Source organism: Gracilinanus agilis, chromosome 4, assembly GCF_016433145.1.
Source record: "Gracilinanus agilis isolate LMUSP501 chromosome 4, AgileGrace, whole genome shotgun sequence".
Taxonomy (NCBI): Eukaryota; Metazoa; Chordata; class Mammalia; order Didelphimorphia; family Didelphidae; genus Gracilinanus; species Gracilinanus agilis.
The window spans coordinates 213,121,774-213,144,137 of NC_058133.1; the positions used below are offsets into that span (position 1 = coordinate 213,121,774).

Sequence of the window (22,364 nt, forward strand, 5' to 3'; positions counted from 1 at the left end):
ATGATTTTCTTAATTACTTGCTGGAGTCTCTTTGCTAGTATTCTATTTAAGATTTTTGCATCTATGTTCATTAGGGAGATTGGTCTGTAGTTTTCTTTCTCTGTTTTTGGTCTCCCTGAATCTAAAGATTTTTAACTAAAGGTATATGCAATATTGTAGCTTCTAAAGGGAAATTACAATAATATGGGGATAATAGGAAATAAAAGAGAAAAAGAACAAAACCAATGTTAGATGAATTGACAAAAAGCCAATTGGGGGCAATCCCCTTTGGCGTAAGAGTGTACATTCAAAACAAATGCATTTAACCCCCCATAGTTCAAATTCCCCATATCTCAAATTCATTCTAGATCTTTTGGTGCAATGTGTGGTCTCTGCAGGCATCTTTGTGGCACCTTCTCCAAAAAGTTCACCTTCTGGATTCTGGGAAGTAGTCTCTTGTTCCAAATTAGGCTCAAATTCAAATCAAAGTTCACAACAGTAACATAGTCTCCCTCCACCCCTCCAACAAGGAGGATAATAACACAGATTTATGGCAAAGAATGTTATCCACTTCCAAAGAAAGAACTGTTGGAGTAGAAGTGCAAATGCAGTCGTAGGATTTTTCACTTGTTTGGGTTTATGTTTTAGGGTTTTGGTTTTATGAGATTATTCACTTACAAAAATGAACAATAAGGAAATATGTTTTGTGCGATAATACACGTATAAACCAGATTGAATTCTTTGCCAGCTCTGGGAGGGGGGAGACAGACAATTTGGATCATATAACTTTGGAAAACTTAAGTGGAAATTTGTTATTACATGTATTTGGTAAAAAAAAAAGTGAAAATATGAACCTGAAAATTCAGAAACAAACTCTAGCTCATTGTTTCCCATCTAAGATTTGTAGCTTCTTTTTCCTTCTCCTTCCCCTAACTTCTGCCATTTAAGGTTTAAGTAGGAATGGAATAGATAGGTGAAAAGTGTTGGGGATTTTTCCCCCCTGTATTGCAGTGATTTTGTTACTTTCCACTCTGCTGGTAATTCAGGATTTTACTAAGCCCTCCTATATTTAGGGTGCTCTGTGAGGTGCTAAGTACATAAAGACAAAATTAAAACCAACCCCTGCCCTTAAAGGGGTTATTCTTCTGGGGGCCATGACAAGCAAAACGATAAGTAATGGGGAAGAAAACCCTTAAAATGGGAGCCAGCACTATAAACCCAGGGGATGAGGAGAGACCCAAGTAGATCTCCAAAGGAAACTTAAGGATTCTCAGGGATAGTGTGGAGGAGAGGGGTTTAGTTCAGCCATGATGGGCAGCCAGTACAAAGACACAGGAATGGGAGGGGAATAGCAATTTCAGGGCACAGCAAGCAGGGCATTTTGGCTAGAGATGTCCTGATCTTATGATCTAGAATAGGAGTTTTTAATCTTGGACTTTTTTGGTGGTCTTGGTAAACCCTTCTCAGAAGAACTCCTCCCATAAAATAAAATACATAGAATAATAAGGGAAATCAATTAGATTGAAACACTGTTATCGATCTATATATGTATATATTATATATATGTAAAAAATATAGATGTGTAATTTTTTAAAGTTCACAGACCTTTAAGAAACCTTTGATCTAGAACATAGTTCTTTTTTTTTTTTCCCCACTTGGGGGATGGAGAATGGAGGGTATAGCATGCAAGCAATGGTGGTATTCAGTAAGCAGAATATGATGGAGCTTTTGAGGGGTGCTGTTGGCTCCTTACTGGGAGGTTCCCTGAGGTCACAGCCTGCTGTAGTGGAACCAGCTGGAGTCAGAGGCAGCCTAGGGAAGTTCCATTGTGTAAAAGAGAACACTAAGGTTTTGTCTAGTCATTAGCATGCATTCTGGGTCCTAAAATAAATCAGGCAGCACATCTCAGAGAAGCCACGCAGTTGCAGGTACAAGAAAAGAGAATTCATTTCACCTTCCAGAAAGGGTAGGTTTCTAGAGGAGGCAAAATGCCTTTACTTTAAACTCGGAAGGGCCTCTTCCCACTGTATTCCCCCATTACTAGCCAGGGGCAGCTAACATAAGCCATCAGTAAAGTCCAGAAGAACTGGTGCAGCTGAAACACACAGGGTTGTTTCATCAGACCCCGCAGCACCTTCCATGCCAAACTTCAGGCTTGGCTGTGAGCAAATGTGAATTCCTTAAACATCTGAAAAGGTTAGCCTGTTAGTAAAACATAATTTTCATAAAGTAGAGAGGACCAGTATTTAGCACCAGCTACTGAGACCAAGCACCCTGGGGCAGCCTGCCTTTTCGCATTCATGCAACCAACTTTACTCTCCCCTTTTGCATTTGCCTGTTAATGAAGACTAAGGAAAGGCGAGGGCCTTTTGTACCAGCCGGCTTTTAAGGCAACCTTTGTGGAAGAGCTGATTCATCTTCAGTGGCACAAAGAGTCTGGCCCCATCAGACCCTTGAACATGGCACGTGAAACCAAGCACACAGAGGCTGAGTCCAACCAGTGTTGGTTGTTTGTTTTCCAGTTTGGGCTTACTTAAACCAATATCCATGGGCTCAGGGAATTTGAGGGGCAGCAGGAGGAACATGCATCAGGCTATATAAAGCCCACAAAAGCAAAACTGTTTAATTTTCTCTGAGAAAGGGTTTCCTGATAGACTATACTAATAATGCATGGAGAAATCAATCACTCTAGGTTTCTCTTTCTAGCCAATCAAATACATTACAAATCATTTCCTATTAAAAAAAAACAACCATCTCCTAGCCATTTCTTGGTAGACAAAATCAAAATAATACTCAGAGAGGAAAAAAATCAATTGTTGGTCAGAAAATCTTCAATTTTTAAAAGTTATAATAATAAAATTATAAGAGAATCTTTGTGGTTCAATAGATAGAGTGTTGTACTTGGGCTTATGGAACTTGTATTCAAATCACTACTCAGCCACTTAATACTTGTGCGACTTCCAGCAACTTAGTTAACCATTCTGGACTTTTGTTCCCTCGTCTATAAAATGAGGAATGGTCTTTAAATTCTCTTTAGTGTGTAGACCTGTCTCCTCAAAAAGAACAGAGTTCACAGCATATTATATAATTAATTGATCTTAAAGCCTGGAAATCCTAGGTTCAAGTCCTGCCTGTGAAATATAATGGCCAAATCACTGAACTTCTTCGTATATACAACAAGGCATTTGTCTAAGACTATAAATTACAGAGAAGGGACCAGCATATGTTTGTAAAGGGAGTTTCCTTACTTGGTAGTTCCCATTATAGGTCCAGTGTCTTTTCCATCTCTTGTCTCTGCACAGGTTTTTCCTATTCCTGGAATGATCACCCTTCTCCTTTAAAACTTTGTGAATTGGGGCAGCTGGGTAGCTAGGTGGATTGAGAGTCAGGCCTAGAGACGGGAGGTCCTAGGTTCAAATCTGGCCTCAGACACCTCCCAGCTGTGTGACCCTGGTCAAGTCACTTGACCCCCATTGCCCACCCTTACCACTTTTCCACCAAGGAGCCAATACACAGAAGTTAAGGGTTTAAAAAAAAATTAAAACAAAAAAAAACAAACAACTTTGTGAATTCCTAGCCTCTCTCATCTCTCAGATCAAGTACCAACTTCTATGAAAGATCTTTGTTGTCCTCTCCTCCCACCCCAGATTGTCAATGTTTTCCTCTATCCCCCAAGTGATTTCTTTATTATATATATGTATATAAATAAATGCATATTTACATATATCATATATATAATGTTGTGATGATTAAAAATTCTGAAAGACTGGCTTTTAGATAAAGAAATCAATTTATTATCAGGCTAGCAAAAACCAATAAATTAAGTGGTGAGTGATCCCTCTCAGTGAACAAACATAAAGACATACAGCATCTTGGTACAATTTTGGAAGCTTATAGATAGCCCTCCCTGATACCTTCCTGGTCAAAAAGTTCTAATAACTCTTAGTGATCCAGATGGGAAGATTGAATTGGGTCTGATTAAATTTTGACCTCCATAGTTCATTTCAATGGGGGAATCCAAGAACACTGTCCTACTGTCCGCAGTGTGTGTGTGTGTGTGTGTGTGTGTGTGTGTGTGTGTGTGTGTGTGTGTGTGTTTGAGAAATGGCTCAAACTATACATATATGTTTTAGCCACTTCTCATTAGCTAGGCAGCATAGAACACACAACCTCACCTTTTATTTGCCCCAATTTATAAGATGCTCTGGGGTAGGGGATTTCCTTGGATTTGTTAAGAAAATAGGAATGAGGAAAGAGATTTGGAGGGCAGACCTAAGCCTCAGTTTAAAATTTAGGAATAGAAATAATCTAATATTAGATCTGTCTTCTCAATGTGTATATATTGGTGTACAAGTACAGATATATGCATATATAGGTGTATATGTATATTATATATCATGTATATTATATATATGCATATACATATTTACTTATCTGTTCACCTGTTGCTTTCCTGAGTAGAATATAAGCTTCTTAAGAGCAGAAGCTATTTTATTTTTAGATGCTTAACCAGAGCTTGATAAAAAACTCTACTTATCTAATTTAATTCTTACAACAACCTTTTGATGTAGGTACTATTATTCTCCCTATTTTACAGATGAGAAAATTAAGCAAGGAGAGGTAAAGTGATTTTGGCAAAGTCCCACACCTAAGTGTCTAAGACAAAATTTGAACTCAATTCTTCCTGAATCAGCCTAGTACTCTTATCTATTGTGCCGCCTAGTGAGTGGCCTAGAGAGGCACATAAAGTAGGAAGCATATTTTCTTTAAAATTAGTTAACCCGGGGGCAGCTGGGTAGCTCAGTGGAGTGAGAGTCAGGCCTAGAGACAGGAGGTCCTAGGTTCAAACCCAGCCTCAGCCACTTCCCAGCTGTGTGACCCTGGGCAAGTCACTTGACCCCCATTGCCCACCCTTACCACTCTTCCACCTAGGAGCCAATACACAGAAGTACAAGGGTTTAAAAAAAAAAAATTAAAAAAAACCAAAAACCAAAATTAGTTAACCCAAATAAAATCATGATTCTCTTGTCTACATTTGGTTCTCGTGTGACAAAGTAGAGATGATAACTCCAAGTTTTCAAGCACATGACTGGTCCTTTTGTCATTCCTGCTCATTTATTATCTTCTTGATTGATTACCTCATATGGTTGTAATATTTTCTGTGCCCTTTCTGAAAGGAAGCAACTTCTAGAAACCAAGAAATGAGCTGTTTTTGTCAATGTAACCTTTTAAGTGTTTCCCTACCCCCACTTGTCTAAGTTGGTTTTTATTTCTGAAACTGTTACTGACAAAGGAAAGTGTTTTCTTTCCTTAATAGTTTGAGGAATAGAATGGCATTTATTTTTACTTGAATCATCAGCTCTGCAGGAGTGGTCACAGCACTTTAGTTCTGTCAATGAGCACTTTTCATAAATACTGTCATATGGTTTTGATTCCTTCTTACCCAACTCCGTAACCTATGGAACAACAAAAGAATAATGAAATCAGGAGAAAAGCATTGGCTTTGGAATAACCAGACTGGGGTGTAAATCCTAGTTGTGCCATTTATTAGCTGAGTGACTATGGGCAACTCACCTTCACACTCTGAGTTTCAGTTTCCTTATCAGTAAAATGAAGGAACTAGACTAGATATCTTCTAGGCTTTTCCAAGTTTCTAGTTTAAAATCAGTAAAACTATGAATCTTTACCCAACATTATCGATTCTTAGCTTATAAGAATCCAGATGTTTCATCTTCTGGATGGCTATCCTAACATTATAGATTCCTAGCTCCATAAGATGTCCAACTTTACCTCATGAAATTACTCCAGCTGTTCTCAATTCTGTTTTCCTTGTTGTTGAGTCATGTTTGAACCTTTATGAACCCGTTTGGGCAAAGATCCTAGAATGCTTCCCCATTTCCTTCTTCAGCTCATTTTACAAATGAGGAAACTGAGGCAAACAGGGGCAAGTGATTTGCCCAGGGTCACACAGCTAAAAAAAAGTATCTGAGGTCAGATTTGAATTCAGGTCTTCCTGACTCCAGGCCCAGAACTCCATTTACTGTGCCACTTCACTGCCCTTAAAACAACAGAACAAGTGCTCTCAGGGCTGCCTTCTGGAGACACAAAATTATCTTGGGGATAGGAAATGGTAGCCTGAGGGTGATGGGGGAATTTTCCAATGGCACCTGGGCAATGGCTGCAGTTGATGCTTGGTAGTAGATTGTAACTGCTCTGAGGGGAAGAGAGGAAGCCTGGGGCTTGTCTAGTAGAGAAAGGTTTGGAGTAAGAGTATTGTAGAATAAAGGTTGATGTAGCTGTGTTGGAGTCCCCTGATGGTCTATGGTGGGGAGGTGGAGTAGAATGTAACCCATTTTCCCAGCCTTCAATTGGTTGATCACACATCCCTTGGGGGTCAGGACATTGGTTTCCCTGGTACATTGCCACAGCCCCAACTCTGGAGACTCCTGGATTAGACTTATTCTTCTTGCCCCCAAAGAGCAAAAGAATCAGGTTGAAGTTGCAAAGAAGAAAATTGAGGCTCATTTTCAGAAAAAAAATTTCTAAGCAATTAAAGCTCTCTCAGAGTTGAACAAGCTGGCTACCTTGTGAGCCCCACACTTGCAATCTTTAAAAAAGATGACTGTGGAGGTTATCAATAATGCCTCCAACCTTTATTGAACCTCAGCTCTGTTCCAGGTGCAGGGTGCTAGTCAACTTCCCCAGCTATCCCTTGGTTTGACAATTTACCACCATTTTAAATAGAACAAGCAGTTATTATTTCCCTGGCAGACATGTGTGGCTGTTTTTAAGCCATATTTTAAGGGCCCTTCCAAAATACCCTTTCTCTCTAAATTGTACTGGGCTTCTGTGATTCTTCTCCTAATTTTCATTTTTCCTTTTGCTAGATGATCTCAAAGAATTTGGGAAAGTCTCTCCCTGACCAGGACATTTGTTCTTTCCACAGCTGTGCTGATAATAAGCCATGGGTGTGGTCCACATAAGAATCTCAGAGAATACTTTGGAGCCTGTAAAAGCTTTGTACCATAATAATAATAACTCACATTCAACTAACACTTAAAGACTTAGTAAGTACTTTAAAGCACTTTTGACAGTCCCTATTCATTTACCACTTCACATTCATAAAATAACTGCTGTTTTTCAATAGAGCAGCTGACCTAGGAATGAGGAACTTTGGATATATAGCTTATCAATAGAGAGTATTGCCTTGACTTTTGGAACTAGGAATAGTTTATTGCATGATTTGTTTAATGGATGACTTTGAAACAGTGTGGAGCTGTCTCTGTTTCTGATGTATATTTAATTTTAAATTATTAGAAAAACCTATTTCTCTGCTGTCTCTAAGTAATTGCTTATTCACAAGCATAAAAAGTAAGCTGCAGAATATTTTCAATGCCTTGAGTACATATGCAGACTGAAAAGATGAAGGAGCCTAATCAGCTTCTTTTACACCGGTAGCATTAGACCCTGAAGTAATTTCAGTGTGTATGATTATTTGAGTGATAAGCAAAAGCATCCAGTATGGTTCAAAAGACTGGCCTGTAAATGGAGTCATTATTTTGTTCTGTTTGCTGGAGGATACCTACTGCTGCCAAAGAAGGGACTTCCTCCATCCCAGAGATGAACTGTAGTCTTTATTCCATTTTTTTCCCTTGTGAGGGCCCTGAATTACTCCTTACTGTAGTGATTTAAATTCCTCTATAAGGCCTTAGGTTGTCTAGCTGGTGAGCAAGACCATCCACTACCTTCATTTTAAAGATGGATCCCTAGATTCCTTCGTAATCACGGGAACCAACCCATCAAAATGGAAATCAGGCAGACTCCTTACTCAGGGTCCTGGCCTCCAACTGCAGTAGAGATGAATATCTCTCTGCTTTAGAATTCAGTCCCAATTGCATTTGGGGTTCTTTGCCTCAGTCAATGTGTTGTGGGACCTTGGACCCTGTCCCACACTTTTTGGGTCTCTGTCCAATGTCTTTGAGATGCCCACCCCCCAAAAAAAAAAAAGCTTAGCTAGTCACGGGAGTGGGAATCACAACTTTCTGAAAGAAGAGATCTGAGAAACAAAGCTGATTTGAGCCAAAACGAGGCAGGCATTTTGTTCTCCATTTGACATATACATTCTCTTGGACAACTTATCCTAGGTACCTGAGATTCAGGGCCACCAAATCCATCATCACCACTTCCTCCAAGATGGACACCTCCAACTCCCTCAGGACCCAGAGAGAAAACTATTCTTTCTCACCTTCTCCCTCTTTTATCAAACAGTCAATGATTTAGCCAAAGGTTTGATTAAGTGACAACAGGGTTTATTGAGTTTCAGGGGTGATTGTAAAGGACTGAGGGATACAAGGTATCTCTAACAACTGCCTAGGGAGAAGCTTCAGGTAGGGGAGGGACACAGGAATGAGAGACTGAGAAAGGACCTGCCCCACTCAGTCTAGGGAGGTTTTGTTGCCTTTAAGGTTAGGAAAGTTGCATACAATGATTCAGGAGAAAATTTGTATCAAGGATAAGAACTACTTGACTAGGGAAACTAAATCTACAAAGTTTGAATGCTACCACCCAGATCCACCCTGCTTCCAAAACCCACAGGAAATTCAGGAAGGGAAATGATGATTGGGATAGGGAAGGTCAGGGAGATCCAGAGGAATTAGCTAAGCTATAAATCTTAAGAGAAAAGCTGCAGAATCAAGGCCAGGTTTTCAGCCCAAAGATCGAGCTCAATTGACCCTTCTACTCTCCCTGAGCCTCCAGGATCAACCGCCTCTAGTCAGGGTTCTAAACCCTTTTTAACTGTCAGAAATTCTGCAGTAAGGCTTTGCAGGGTTGATTTGCACCTTTTGCACCACATGTGGTAGCTTTAGTGTGACGCTTGAAAAGTCCCTGAATCTCTCTCAGTCTCAATTTCTTCATCAGTAAAGTTGGAATGATTTTATATATATATATATATACACACACATATATATGATAAATACATGTATGATAAAGTGCTTTGCAAATCTTACTGTTATATAATGCTAATTTTTTTTAAACCCTTACCTTCAATACTGTGTATTGGCTACAAGGCAGAACAGTGATAAGGACTAGGCAAAGGGGGTTAAGTGACTTGTCCAGGGACACACAGCTGGGAAGTGTCTGAGGCCAGATTTGAACCTAGGACCTCCCATCTCTAGGCCTGGCTCTCAATCCACTGAGCTATCCAACTGCCCCCTATGATGCTAATTATTATTAATGATAGGTTATATGTGCATTTTAATTCTGGATTCTTGGAGAAAATAAACTTTTATCTCTCTCTCTTTTTTTAGTCTGAATGCCCTAATGACTCTAAAGTAAGCATTCTTAACCTGGGGTCTATAACTTTTTTTTAGTATTTTGATAACTGTGTTTTAATATCAATTGGTTTCCTTTTAATCTTGTGTATTTTATTTTATACTTTTAAAAACATTTTTCTGAGATAAGGTCCATAGACGTGATTCACCATACTGCTTTCACCAGAGGAGTCCATCACACAAAGAAAGTTAAAAATTTCTCTATAAGATAGAAATTCCAAGCCAAATAGGCAGGTTTGGCCAGGTGTGGCAGACCAGTGCAAGAGGAAGTATTTTGGACAGGTTAGAGATGTCTATACTTTTTTTTTTTTAAGTCACTCAATGTGACCACCTACTCCAACTAAATAATACTATCATATCTGTAGAATGATTTCATGTCAGTTTCAGGGGTTCCTCATCGCCTACCAAATAAAGAACACACACACACACACACACACACATGTACACACACACACAGAGTTATATAATTTCCAACCACAAGAATGCAAATGATAATCAAAGTCTCCAAGCCATAAAATGAAGATAGGTTTATTGTAGGAGGGCCAGTCCCACAACAAAGCCGAACTTCTGGTCAAGACCAAGAGACCCCCAGCACTGTGAGAGGCCTTCCTATATACCCCAAAGAATATCACAACTTATATACCAAGTTAAAAATAGATCAGAACATACTTCTCATTGGTAGAAGTAGTCACTTGATGATCACTTAGAAGTCACTTGATGGAAAAGGGAGGAGTGGTGGAACCTGGACTAGTGATGCAAAGGAAAGAAGAGTGGTTGGTGTTGGGTGGTACCAGGCTTTGAATCCTGGGTCAGACCTTTTTCAAGAGCATGATTATTGCTGATATAGCAACTTTGAAGGGTGGGGCTACAGTTATTTACTTAATTCAAAATCTTAATACTTATACTAGAATAATCACCAAAAACACTACTAAAATCATAACTTATGCTAACTATCATGGAATTATGATTATGATTATCTCAAGACTAATGCTAACATTAAAATCTAATCCTTATATAAGGGGGTTGGGGATTTCTCACCTACAAAACACACACACACACACACACACACACACACACACACACACACTTTAAACCTTTAACTCCTTAAAAATTTAAAGCTTTGCAGTCTGACTCCAGCCAGCCTCTCTAACTGTATCTCTTTTTATTCTCCATCTTGTCCTCTATGCTCCTCAGCTTAAGTGCCACCTGAGATACTTCCTGAATCTCCAGATTTGAGTGCCCCCTCCATAAAATTATTTTGTTTGTATTTGTATTGATTGTCCATTGGCATGATTTGACAGCTTATGGGATATCACTGAGCTCTAGCTTCTCCTTTCCCAATATGCCCATCCCTAAAAACTCTGTCTATGTAGTTTGTTGTCCCTATGGGAATTTTCCCTTATGGACAGGTGAAGAGGGCACAGTTTACATATTTTCTTGTTGCCCTAAAGTGAATCTCAGGGGCAGCTAGGTAGCACAGTGGATAGAATGGCAGGCCTAGAGTTGGAAGTATGTGAGTTCAAATCTGGCCTCAGATACTTCCTAGCTGTGTGACCCTGGACAAGTCATTTAACCTTGATTGACTAACCCTTGCTGCTCTTCTGTCTTAGAACTGATACTAAGAAAGTATGGGTTGAAAAAATTAATTTAAAAAATAAAGTTAATTTTTCTTGCAGAAATCTTTTGAGAATGTTACTGCTACTCAAGAGTCCTTTGTCAGTGTTGGGAGTGCAGTCTCAGCATCATATGGCGTTTTTTCCAATGTTGGCTTTGCCTTTGACTTGCTGTGTGACTTTTAGTCAATGGCTTCTCTTTCCTGAGTCTCCATGTCTATGAAGGGAGAGTAGGCCACTGAGGAAATTGCTAACCAATCTTCAGAAATTATTCTTTTACTGTCTATTTAGAATGCCTTGAACTGGGAGAATAACTCCAATTTCATATGTAATAACAATACCTGAGCATGGCTATCAGCTCTGAGTCAGATTCATATAGTTAATTGGATTTCTTTTCTAATATTATTAGTATTATTCCCTTACCCTTGGAAATGACAAAGAAGGAAAAATAAAAACAAAGTCTGATCATCTGAGATTTTTTGTAACTCAGGGAGTTTGTGTACAATATGCACAACGCCTTTTGTCATTTGTATTGATTTTTTTGTGCTAAGGTATAATATGTAGTGGCTTCGTGTGTCCCTTGGTGAGACCCGAGCATAAAAGTGAGGTCATGCCAGGATCAGATTCAGGACAGGGACATCGTTACAGCCCTTCGCTGGGGTGTCCCTTTGGTTTGACTCTAATAAGTCTTTGGAGCCAGCCAGCAGATTGTATTAGTTGATCTCCATTGGCTAGTTAACTCAGTTGATGCTAGCGCCATATTGATGAGCTGGAAGTTGTGAACTGCATTCCTCTGTGGACCAGCTGACTGCGGCAGAACCTCGGCTCTGCCTTCTCTGCTTTTTGCATGTGTCTCTTTCATGTACTCCTTGCTTCGGCCCAACTATCATCTCTGTGTGATGCTTCACCCCGTCTCTGTCGCTGCACAGACCCTTCCCTGAGCCTAGAATGTTCCCCTTCACATCCACCTTCTTCTCATCTCAGCCTTCCCTCTCTCTGCTTGTTGTTAGTGTGCTTGTATTTATTTTTTAAATATGTTATGTTTGTAGTAATAATAGCCAGCATTTATAGTGCCTTCCACATGCCAGACACTGTGCTAAGTGCTTTACAAATCATCATCATAATATTAAATAACCTGGCACTTATCATGTATGTACCAGGCACTATGCTAAGCACACTACTACTACTACTACTACTACTACTACTACTACTACTACTACATAACATTTATATGGCAGGTATTGCCAGGCATTGTGCTAAGCATTTTACAAATAATAATAACAGTAGCTAACATCTATTAACACTTACCATGTGTTAAATATTGTACTAACTGCTTCATAAGTATTATCTTTATTTGACCCTCATGACAACCCTGGGAAATAGGTGCTATTAAATTGAGGCAAACAGAAATTAAGTGACTTGGCCAAGGTCTCACAGCTGGTAAATATCTGAAGAGTGATTTGAACTTAGGTCTTTCTGACTCCAAACTTGGCACCCAGTCCACTGCACTATCTCAATGACCCTGTGCTTATTTGTGTATGTGTATTGCTTCCTACTAAAGTATGTGAGCTCCTTGAGGTTGGGCACTCTTTTGTTTGGTGTCCGTGTTTCACCAGTGCCTGGGGCATAGTAGGATGCTTAATAAATGCTTGTTGAATGAATGAATTGGAAATGGTCCTATGGGCACATTAGTAGATCAGCACAGATCCATTCTGCGGATTGGAGAAGTACAAATGAGAGGATGCCCTCCTGATGCCTTGATCAGTCTATCAAATGAATATGAATGAAGATCAAATGAAAGAACAATTGTAAAATAAATATAAAAAATTATCAATAAAACTTGTAGAGGACGCAGAAGAGAGAACATTTTAGTTGAACTTTAAAGGATGAGTAAGAATTCAACAGCGCAGAATGGTAGGTGGGTGGAGCAGAAAGGACATTCAAGGCATAGGGAATAGTGTGAGCAAAAGCCAAGGAGGTGTGAAAGTGTAGGAAATAGATGGCTGAATAGTACTGTCTGACTGGAGCTTAGAGGAAATTAAAGGGAATAGATGAGAAAACCCTGGGAATACTGAGCAGTATCAGATTGTGGAGCAGGAACAGCTTGAATGCCAAGCAAGAAAGTTTAAAGTTTACTTGTTAGGCAATTGAGCACAGATCCAAGTGTTTCTCAGACAAGAAGTAACCTGCTCTCTACATAGGAAGATTAGTTTATTCACCACAACCCTGTGAGGCTCTTATTCTCTTCATTTTGCATATAAGGAAACCTCCAAGGAGTAAAGGCACTACTCTTTAGAGTACCCCTGGAACCAGATTAAAATATAATTGGGAAATATGTAACAAAAGGAATAAAAATACAATAGAGCATTGATGTTGTTAATGGGTGGTTTTGTAAGTCAGTATGTGGCTCCCAAGGATCCTTTTATTTGGTTATGCGGTGTTCCAAAAAGTCTTAGTGCAATTTTAGGCTTTAATAACTTCAGTGTAAGGGTGAAAAAGAGGTTTTATGGGTTCAATATATTAAAGATGGTCACCAGAGGATTGAACTATTATCATTCCTCAATTAAGAATAATCTCAAATCAAAATTGACTTTTATGGAAATGTATTTACATGATAAGAGAGAGGAAGTTTGGAGATAAGAATCTATCCCACTGATTAGTCCAGGTAGATCTTAACCCTCAGCCAAGGGTTAAAGGGCCAGACTCTTGGAGGTGCATGGAGCAAACTTCATTCACAGAATCTATAAAGGGAAGTTTCTTAATAGAAGTTCAGGAAGATTCAGTCTTTAAATTCACCACGTGGAACAGTCTCGGTCACGAACCAGCAAAGCTCCCTCAGGTCCTATTATAATAAATAAATAAATAATCTGAGTGGGTCAAAGGAAACACAATTTGGGTGTGAGGAAGGATAAAGGGGAATACGGGATTATATGGTGATTGGAGGAGGAATGAAGGTATGGAAAGGTATATTGGAGATAAAGGAAATGGGGTATGTAGGAGAGGGCAGCTCAAACAGGTTTGTTCCCAGAGGCTTGAGACAGAATACAGGGAGGAAACTAGGGCCAGTAAGAAATGTTTAGGTTTGACTGGAGGGCTTCTCTTGTTAGTTTCTCCAGTCTCTTGAGGGAGGAGTCGAGAGGGCTCCTCCCTGCCAGTCCAGCAGATGGCTGGAGGAAGTCTTGAAGGTGGGTAACTTCCTGTCAAGATGGTTGCCCCAGTTGTCTCAAGAAATAAAGAAAAATGATTCCTTCCCCTTGAGCCCTTGTCTTAATTTTTGACACAATGATTCACCAGAGGGTTTGAATAGGTAACAAGGGGATTTATTAATACTAGGGTCAGTCAGAAGGGAAGAGGGATTCAGGATTTCTAACTGCTGCTAGGGAGAGGGGTGGGGGTGGGGGATGGGTCACGGAGAGGTTTAGACCAAGAGATTCCGGCTCTCCCAGTCAGGAATATTTGACTGCCTTTTAAGTAAAGTCTCTATCAAATAATTAAAACTAGGGGTAACTTATTTGAGGATATTCTACTTGCCTAAAGAAACTAAACCCACAATGTCTAAACACCAAGCCCTCCCTTCTACCCAGAACACAAAGGAAATTCAGGGAAGGGGAAGGATGGAAATGAGAGATCAGAGAGAGGTCTAGAGAAATGAGATAGGCCCAAATTTCCCCCAGACAAAATAAGCACAGGCCAAGGCCAAAGCAATTAGGCCAGAGCCAACAGGTTAAGCCAAAGCAAAAGCCTCCAGCCACAGTGAAAGCCAGAAGGCAAAAGCCCCCTCAGTTGGAACTTTACCTTTATTTATAGCTTTAAGTTCTAACTACCTTTCTGAAGATTCTAAGATGTTTAACTGACTTTTTGTGACTGTTAGAAATTATAGAAGCAAAAAGTTTCTGTTAGCCACCTTGCATTACAGTCCCCCTCACCAAACCAGAACCTCCTCACTCACTCAACTCCCTCTTTTATAGGGGTCATGTATGTGTCACTTCCAGTGCCTTCCCCTAGCCTGCCTGTCCAATCACAATAGACGCTTTCTCATAGAAAGCGTAGGGGGCAGTCTGTTGATTCTGATTCGTTATTCACTCTAGCGTGTGTGGGTTAGGACCTCCCAGAATTGGAAGGTGCTCTTACCTTTGGTGATCAAATCTAAAGATGGGCAGTGTAGACTTAATCTAATTATCACATCAGATATATAAATAATCCATATTTACAGAAAACATCATTTTAAATTTGATTAATTAAATTTCTTTTACACTTACTTTTGTGAATTTTAAACAATACATTCTTCTGTTTTAACAAAGTGGCAGTCCCCTGTCATGTATTGCATATATAATTATTTCTAGGTGATACTTTCTTTGACTAATGGATCAGTTGGTAGAAGTCCCATTTCTTGGCCTTCTCTGCCTCCTTTAGACTTTTCTTGTGAGGTCACATAAAAACAGCTATATCAGTAATGAAAGTCTTGTTTTTTGGATGATCTCAAGGCTAGAATTCAAACACAGTGCTTTTAGTTAGTTACTGAGCAGTCACTGACAAAAATTTTTACATAGTTCAATATTTGCCTGGAGCAATATATAGTACACCACTATATGTTAATTTTGTAAGTATATTGATATTTTAAAAATCAGCATTTAAATACAATTAAAATTTGCATTTAATAAAATCTATTATTTATTTAAATTATTGTGATTTAATTTTTAAAATGCAATGAATAATTAATCTTTCTTTTTTCTAAAGTGTGTAGTATTTATACTTCTGAAGTTATTTAAACTTTGTTCAGTTGTTTCAGTTGTATCTGATTCTTCATGGCCACATTTGGAATTTTTTTGGCAAAGATACTAGAGTGGCTTGCCATTTCCTTCTCCAGTTCATTTTGCAAGTTTAGGCATATGGGCTTAAGTGTTTGGCCCAGAGTCACACAGGTAATTAGTGTCTAGAACCAGATTTGAACCAGGAAGATGAGCCTTCCTATTAAAGCTTAGAACATTACTAAGATTTTGGGGACACACTGTATATTAATTAAGTCACAGATAGGTTGGTGGAGGGAAGAAGAACAGCATGTTGGATGTTCCTCATACTGATATCAGAAATTCTTTGAGTATTCACACAACCTATTCTTAGACTACTTTAGATGTCATGTATAATTTGGGGGTTTGTTATTTGTCATGCTGAGCCAAATAAAGGTTAAAATCCTAAAATGAAAATCTTCAAAAAGAAGAATGTGACAGACACATAAATGTATGTCTATGTGTATATATGAGTACATATATATGTGAAAAATATTTATATGTATATGTAGAATAGATAGTTTCCGGGGAGATAGATATATATCTATATGTTTAAATATACATATTCCTATATAATCTCCCTGGAAACCATCTGTCCTTTTACTTGTTGTCATAGAAATTTGCCCAGCTGGTGAACTGGTCACAATCAACATGCTTCCATATTCTAAGATTAGTTTTGTGACCCTCTAACTAACAATAAAAAACACTGAAGACCTTGCCCCACATACATATCTTCTCTTCATGGTAAAAAAAATATGTGTGTATTATATATATATATATATATATGTTTTTTTTTACTTTAAAACTTTCTTTTTACTTTTTAATTTTCTTTGTTAGAGCCAACCTTTTTCAATAACCCATTTCCTTCTTGGACTTCAGAAAGCATGTACCATGCATAAGAGCAAACAAGGAAGTTAGGTGCCCATTCTGGGTGGGTAGGAGTTGAAATCCATACGGGAGAAAGGGAAAATTTCCTTGCTATCTTATTTTTAAATAACTCTCTAAAAAGACTTGTTAAAACTTAGAACAGTTTTTAAGTTGCAGAAATTCCCTCTTTCTTTTTGGCTGTTTCTCATGTTTCCATCACTCGCTGACATTGAATGATGTACCAAGATCCCTTCCAAAAAAACTAGTTAAAACACTAAAATGGTCTTCTTAGTGTTCCCATCATGCCAGAGGTCAAGTGACTTAACCAAGGTTTCCATGTGAATTAGACTTTAAGGAATGAGTATAAAAAATACTACCCACTGAATCTGAATGCTCATTAAAGCATACTATTTTTCACTTTTTTTGGGACGGGTTTTTTTTTTTATAACATGACTAATATGGAAATATGTTTTCCATGATTGCACATGTATAACCTATATCAAATTGCTTGCCACTTCAGGGAGGTGGGAGGAAAGGGAAAGAGAGAAGAATTTGGAACTCAAACTTTTAAAAAATAAATGTTAAAAATTGTTTTTACATGGAATTGAAAAAAAAAAGATCAATTTTATTAAAAAAAAAACAAAGAATGAATGTGTGTATGTATCCCTTGAAAAGTAACATCAGTTATAGATTGCCTTGGGGGTTTTATGCAAGTCGCATTCAAAGGATAACTTCAGCCTAGAGTCAGAGCATTGCTATAATGGCTATTCATTCATTTAGCATTTGTCAAGCAGCTGTTGTGTGTCAGTCCTTGGCCTAGGCACTCAGAGTAGAGACAAAAAATAAACAGTAGCTGCCCTTAAGGGACTTACATTTGGGGTAGGAGGGAGAGGAACAATATGAACCCAGACCAATAAACTATATATGTGTCTTGGCAAGTGGAGGGATCAGTTTAGGCTTCAGTAGAAGGTGGCACTTGAACTGACCCTTGTAGGATATTGGGGAAGAAGAGTACAATTAAGTTTGGGAAGTGGCTTATACTTAGGGATGGAAAAAGGAGGTGGAAAGTGATATATTAAGCCAGTTAGAATGGATTATAGAGTAAGGGAAATAAGTACTAGAAAGGTAGTTTGGAAACATCATGAAAGGTTTAATTTTTTTTTCTTCAAATCCTTAATTTCTGTCTTTGAATCAGTACGAAGTATTGTTTCCAAAGAGGACTGGTAAGGGCTAGGCCATTGGGGTTAAGTGCTCTACCCAGCTAGAAAGTGTCTAAAATCAAATTTAAACCCCGGAGCTCCCATCTCTAGGCCTGGCCCTCTATCCATTGTGCCACTTAGCTGCCTCTCGAGAAAGACTTTAAAAGTCAAATGGAGGACTTTATATTGGATCTTAAGGGCGGTTAGGAGCCGTAGGAATTTATTGAGATGGGGAGTGACAAAAACAGGCCTGTGCCTTAGAATATCAGTTTGGCAGCTGTGGGACAGACAGATTGAAGAGAGTCTAGAGAAGAAACAGGGGGAAACTGTGGGAGGCTATCGGGAGAGTCTAGGAAAGAGGGGGTAAAGGCCTGAACAAGTCATGGCCATATGCCTGGAGAGAAGTCCGTGGTGAGGGAGCAATGGAGAAGAGGTAGGATCGGAAGAGGCTGTGAGCATGGCTGGCAAGAATGGCAGAGCCTTGGGGTTCCGGGTTAAGATGACAGCAGAGTAAAAAGCAGCTGCCTGACCTCTCCTAACCCACGCATATAGGACTCCTCAAGAAGACATAAAAACAAATCCAGAGGAAAGAAGGGACCCCACAACAGGGCGCAGCATCGAAGTTACGTGGAATTGGGGCATTTCCATGCTATAAAGGGGTGAAACAGTTCTCACGAAAACATGAGCGGAGCAACCCCCTCCCTAACCCCACCCTACCTACAACGCCAAAGCCAGCTCACAAGAGTCAGAGCAAGTTTGGGGCACCCATTAAGTCATTGGCAGCTCGCCAGGGCTTGTTCCTGAGAGCAGCAAGACTTAAGACCCCCCAAGAGGCTAAAGAACTCACGGACTCTGAACACAGACCCTGAGCCCAGGCACAGACGAAGGGGCTGACACAGGCGAGGGCTAAGTCACGGATGAAGGGGCTGATTCTGAGTGCAGGAGTGGACCTTGAGTGGGGACCCAGTGCAGAGACGTGCTTGATTGTGGAAGCAGCTCCCTGAGACTGTTAAAGGAGCTTCAGGCAGAAGAATGAGCAAGGAGACCACCACCAGGAGGCTTGTCCCAGAACAACTAGACTTGAGTTCTCAGGAGTCTAAAGAGTGCAGACAGATCCTGGGCGTGAACATAAAGCTGAGAGGGAACTCAGCTTACAATGGCAAGCCAGAATCATCAGGAAAACGATGAAGAAGAAAAAACCTTTAACACTTGACAACTTTTGCACAGAAAAAATCCAGACAACAGAGGAAACAGCAGAGGAGAACAAACAATTGAAACCTTCCCAAAACAATGAAAACGGGTCACAAGGTCTTGAAGAGTTCAGATCTGAGATCATGAGAAAGATGGAAGAGATCTGGCAAGAAAATAACAGTTTAAAAGGCAGAATTTCACAATTAGAAAGTGAGGCAAGTAAATCAAAGACCAGAAATGACCAGATTGAAAAGGAAAACCAAAAGATTGTAGCTGAAAACAGTCTCTAAAGGCTAGAATTGGGCAAGTAGAAAAAGATGCCCCAAAATCAAAAGAATTAGTTAGCAAATTGGAGACCAAAATCAAACAGCTGGAAAATAGGTCAGACCAAACTGAAAAGGAAAATCAAAAGCTTATAGCAGAAAACCAGTCTCTAAAGACAAGAATTGGCAAGTAGAAGTCAATGATCTATCAAGACAGCAAGAGCAAATAAAACAAAGTCAAAAGACTGATAAAATAGAAGGAAATATGAAATATCTCAATGAGAAACTGACAGATCAAGAAAACAGGTCTAGAAGAGACAATCTGAAAATCATTGGTCTTCCTGAAAAAGCAGAAATTAATAGAAATTTGGACTCCATACTAAAAGAAATTATTCAGCAAAATTGCCCAGAAGTTCTACAACAAGAGGGCAATATAGACATTGAAAGGATCCATAGATCACCCTCTACACTAGACCCCTCCCCCCCTGAAAAGACAACCCCCAGGAATATAATAGCCAAATTCAAGAGCTTCCAAGAAAAAGAAACAATTTTACAAGAAGCCAGAAAGAGACAATTCAGATATCAAGGAGCACCAATCAGGATCACACAGGATCTGGCAGCCTCCACACTAAAAGACTGCAAGGCTTGGAATATGATATTCAGAAAGGCAAGAGAACTGGGTTTACAACCAAGGATCACCTACCCATCAAAACTGACTATATTCTTCCAGGGGAAAGTTTGGGCATTCAACAAAATAGAAAATTTCCAAGCATTTGCACAGAAAAGACCAGGACTAAATGGAAAATTTGATACCCAACCACAAAAATCAAGAGAAACATGAAAAGGTAAATAAGAAACAGAAGGGAAAGTAAGAAAACTCATATTTTTTAAATTTGCCTCTTTAAGGGCTTCAATAAGATCTAATTATTGGAACTCCTATGTAGGGAAATGTTATGTATAATTCTCTGTAGTGAACTCTGTTTACCATTATAGCATTCACTATTATAATAATTAGAAGAATTATTCATAGGGAGAGGTTGGAATACTAAATGGTCTAAGATAATATGGGTGGGAGGGAAAGAGGGGGGTGAATAGTGGAGGACACCAAGAGAATCTTGAAGGAATAAGAGAAATAGGATATTCTATTACACACAAAGAGAGCATGGGAAGGGGAAGGGATGAATACTATTATAAGAAGGAGAGGAAGAGAGCATTAAGAGGTAATATTTAAACCCTACTCTAAGTGTAATTAACCCTGAGAGCGAAGAGTAGCTATATCCATTGGGATATAAAACTCTATCTATCCCTACTGAGAAAGTCAGAAGGGAGAAACCATAGGGAGCAGGGGAGTGGGGAGGTCAAAAAAGGGAGGGGAGAAGAAGGGGGAGGGAATTCATTAGGCCTTAAAAATAAAAGGAGGGGAATAATAAGGGAGGGGGTAAAAAGGGAAGTAAATCAAGGGAGGGGACAAAGGTTACTGGCTTAAAGCAAACCACTGGCTTAAAAGGAAATAGTGTAAGAAGAAGGAATAGAACTAGGGGAGGATACAAAAATGTCAGCGAATACACAACTGATAATTATAACTCTGAATGTGAATTGGATGAACTCACCCATTAAACAGAAGCAAATAGCAGAGTGGATTAGAAACCAAAATCTTAACATATGTTGTCTACAAGAAACACATATGAGGCGGGTGGACATACACAAGTTTAAAATAAAGGGCTTCAGCAAAATCTTTTGGGCTTCAAATGAGGGAAAAAAAGGCAGGAGTGGCAATCATGATTTCTGATAAAGCCAAAGTAAAAATAGATATGATTAAAAAAGACAGGGAAGGTAATTACATCCTGATAAAAGGCAGTATAGATAACGAGGAAATAACATTGCTCAATATGTATGCACCAAATGGCACAGCATCTAAATTTGTAAAGGAGAAACTGGTAGAGCTCAAGAAGGAAATAGATAGTAATACCACACTAGTGGGAGATCTAAATATTCCTCTTTCAGATCTAGATAAACCAAACCAAAAAATAAATAAATAAGAAAGAGGTAAGAAAGGTGAATGAAGCCCTAGAAAAATTAGATTTAATAGATATGTGGAGAAAAATAAATAGGGACAAAAAGGAATACACCTTCTTTTCAGCTGCACATGGTACATTCACAAAGATGGACCATGTAATAGGGCATAGAAACATTGCAAACAAATGCAAAAGAGCAGAAATAATATATGTAACTTTCTCAGATCATAATGCAATAAAAATAATGATTAGTAAGAGTACCTGGACAGGCAAATCAAAAAACTAATTGGAAATTAAATAATATGATTCTCCAAAACCAGCTAGTCAAGGAAAAAATCATAGAAACAATCAACAATTTCATTGAAGAGAATGACAATGATGGGACATCCTAGTAAACTCTGTGGGATGCAGCTAAGGCAGTACTCAGGGGGAAATTTATCTCCTTGAGTGCATATATTAACAAATTAGGGAGGGGAAAGATTAATGAATTGGGCATGCAACTTAAAAAATTAGAAAGCGAGCAAATTAAAAACCCCCAGCTGAAAACTAAATTAGAAATACTAAAAATCAAGGGAGAAATTAATAAAATTGAAAGTAAAAGAACTATTGAATTAATAAATAAGACTAGAAGCTGGTATTTTGAAGAAACAAATAAAATAGACAAAGTACTGGTCAATCTAATAAAATAAAAGGAAAGAAAAAACCAAATTGACAGTATCAAAGATGAAAAGGGAGACCTCACCTCTAATGAAGGGGAAATTAAGGCAATCATTAAAAACTATTTTGCCCAATTATATGGCAATAAATATAGCAATCTAAGAGATATGGATGAATATTTACAAAAATACAAATTGCCTAGATTAACAGCAGAAGAAATAGAATACCTAAATAATTCCATATCAGAAAAAGAAATTGAACAAGCCATCAAAGAACTCCCTAAGAAAAAATTGCCAGGGCCTGATGGATTCACAAGTGAATTCTATCAGACATTCAACGAACAACTAATCCCAATCCCTTCCATATTAAAATAAAACCCTTAGCCTGAAACTGAGAGTTTCTTTAATTATTATAACATCATCTTGGGCTAAGGGGCTGAGGAGAGGGGAGAATAGCAACCA

At 38.8% G+C, this 22,364-nt stretch overlaps 1 protein-coding gene across 2 annotated transcripts in view; it reads left to right on the plus strand.

Annotated features, from left to right (window-relative positions):
- The window catches only part of SLC39A11 (solute carrier family 39 member 11), a 538,533-nt gene that overhangs the window by 272,356 nt on the left and 243,813 nt on the right, over nucleotides 1–22,364 (plus strand). The gene's annotated exons all lie outside the window — the stretch shown is intronic.